Consider the following 3,332-nt stretch of genomic DNA (forward strand, 5'->3'; position numbering starts at 1 on the left):
AAGTGGTCCTTAGGTTCGAAGCAACTTCAGCATGCTAAGTTATGTTTGCTACAAAACTACATAAGAATTTTGCGTGTGGTTTATACTTAATTATATTAAATTAATTTATCATGACATATTTTGATTTAATTAATGAACTTTAATATACCATAACTCTCAAGTTTGAGAACAAATCGTGTTCAGTCATTAAAGGCACTTTAAATCCTTTTAAGTCTATAGCTCCAAATTAATTGGTTGTTTTAGTGGTTTTTAAAAAGGTCAAGATTCTTGCAATATTATTAAGAAGATATTTTTGTAAACAAACCAAATTAAGGACTTTTTTTTTCAAACTAGTGGCGTGAATTCGCCCAACACCCGGTACTGTTGCCCAAAACAAAAATGTACCAAAAATGTACCAAAATGTACCAAAAAACAAAAATGAAGAATACTAGAGTTTTGTAAATTAAAAATTATTTATAATTTAGAACGAATATAACTAATTTATCTAATAATTATCTATTCTGCGAAAGTTTCATGTTATTTAATATTTTTATCATTTTAAACTATTCGTATAGTTTATGACAAAATTTCAACAAAATTATTTCCATTTAGCTTTTCATTTAATTTTATTTAGTTTTAATTACTCAATTAATTAGTTTGTGTTAGAGTTCTGATGAAATGAATATATATTTGAAGTAATATTATATGTAAGTATGAAGCCATTTGTTGATAGTTTATTACATTCAGACTTCATTTTTGTGGAAACTTTCATATATATTTACTGATTTGAAAAAGGATGTATGCATTAGATGTACTTAAAAAAATACCATTATTTTCCCAATAGAAATAGGCTTTAACTTTAGAAATGCCGATAAAATTATGGAAATTGTTCAGTCTGACTATCATTTAAGTATTGTTTCAATTGCCCAAAAGCTAAAGACTGCACAAAAAATCCGTTTCGAAACGTTTGAATAAGGCTGGATAGAAAAAGAAGCTCAATGTATGGGTGCCACACGAGTTAAGGCAAAAAACTGAATTTCTATCTGCGAATCGCTGCTGAATCAAAAACAAAATCGACCCATTTGTAAAGCAGTTGGTGACTGATAATGAAAAGTGGTTCGTGAATCACTTACGACAGCTTCATCGGTGTCCAGGCCAGGATGGCCGACCAGGAAGGTTTTGCTATGTGTTTTGTGGGATTAGCAGGGAATTATCTACTATGAACTGCTGTTCTACGGCAATCATTTTAACTCAGAACTGTACTGTCAACAATCAACCGATCTGGCCAGAAACAGCTAGCTTTGGACAACAGGAGAGGAATTGTGTTTCAACCGAACAACGCCAGGTCACAAAAAACGGTAATGACTTGCGAAAAAATAATGAATTTTACTACACCATATACAGTGACACAGTAAAAATTATATTAATTATTCAACTATATAATATACATTTAATGAACTTAAATATACATGTACATATATACATATCACATATCGTAATATTACATATTAAAAATTATACTTATTACTCAGTAACATAATATACATTTAATGAACTTATATTGTGAAACTTACTATAATTGACCTAATTTTACAAAATAAATTGAAATTATTACCACATTACTTACTATTCATTACGAATAAAATATCTTATACATATTGACTATGTGTATTACATCTAAAATAGAAGTAATTAGTATTATATTTCCAAGATATAAATTTCATGCTTAACAACTAATTATGTTGAATATCAGAAATTGTCTTATTCATAAAGTGTAAGTCAATTGCATTATAACTTGATAATTGTCGGTGGGGTAAAGGAAGTACCACAAGGGTAGGTGCTCTTATGCTTTGTAGAGTTCTTGGGCAGGTTGTGAGGCGATTGACACGTGAGAAAAGATTGAAACGAAACAGGTCGATGTGATATGAAAAAAGTGCGTCAGAGGGGGCGGACGAGAGTGTGTACTGCAGTAGTGCTGACATTGACCAAGCAGAATGCATGAAAGTAGGTAGTTATATGAGAATAGTTAGCATTAAGCAATGGTCGTGGCAGTGTGGTGTTTGTGAGGTGTGTGGATGAGATACATTTAAGGGGACGATTAGCACAGAATTTGTTGGGCATTTGGGTTTCCGTTAGGGCAAGGCAGAAGATCGGGTGTATGAAACGTTTGTTGAATACGAAACAAAAGCGAAGAAAATTCACACTGAGCGCATTTTTGGAGGAGAAGCGAGTGCGAATTGGAGCGTTAGAGCCATAGTATAGGCGTGAATACGTGGTTTGATGAGTGTCGAATAGTATTGGTGGGCCCGAATGCACGATGAGTGTTTTGAAGTCGAAGTCGAGAGAAAGTTGACGGTTGCCTCCGTTGGTACGAAATATAAGCAAACCGAATGATCGGTGATGAGAGAATGTATGTTGTGTTGGGGGACGTGTTGTGGGGTGGTTGGCGAAGACAAGAATTAAGGTGTTGCCCGGTAATTCATGTAATTTCTTACAAAACATTAACTTTAGCACTTTAAAAAGTGATATTGAGGATGTTACACAGAAATTACACAAAGGCACAACAGACTGTGTGACTAATAGGGCAATTCTGTGTTTGCATTGCGCGTGACCGCTCGGAGTAAAAGTTCGGTTTAAGTAAGGACAACAACTTAATGCCTTTTAATCGTTTGAGGTAAAATTAAGAAAATTGCGAGTACAAAAACAATATCGAAACGAGCTCAACACAACACACACTTTTCAATCCACTTAAAATTTATAAAGTATAAAAAAGGAAAGAGCAGGAAAAATTATATACTTTTATTGAGTTTTTAGCTTAATTGAAGGTTTGGCAATTATATACATTGGCAGTGGATATAATCATTGTGGCGTTGAGGAACGAAATTTCAAGCTTAGAGATTGCTAACGTGACGTATAACTCAGGTTGAGTGACTAACTGACAATGCTTTGGGTTATGTGTTGTGTTGGGGTGCGTTCACATTGCATGCTGAAGAGCGTTGTCGTTGGCAATGGCAATGGTGTTGTCGATTTTAATGTTGATGTTCTGCCAAAGATGATGATGATGATGGTGATGATGTTGCCACACGCTTCCGCTCGATTTGCTGTGTTTTAAGTGACTTTTTATGTGTTTCCCAATGCGTCGCCTTTTTCCTCCTTGCCATATATTTAAAAGGAGCTAAGGGCGGAGCAAGTAAAATAAGTTGTTTAAAATTGATTTTTATTTTATGCTTCAAAAGCAGCAATGACTATAATTGCCACTGGTATGAGTACTTATCCTTAAAAGCAACAGACAGAGTTGTTATTCAGCACTCTGGATTGCCTTTGTCTTCTGTTAGTTGTTAATTGCACTTGAA

This window comes from Teleopsis dalmanni, chromosome 1, assembly GCF_002237135.1.
Source record: "Teleopsis dalmanni isolate 2A chromosome 1, ASM223713v2, whole genome shotgun sequence".
NCBI lineage: Eukaryota > Metazoa > Arthropoda > Insecta > Diptera > Diopsidae > Teleopsis > Teleopsis dalmanni.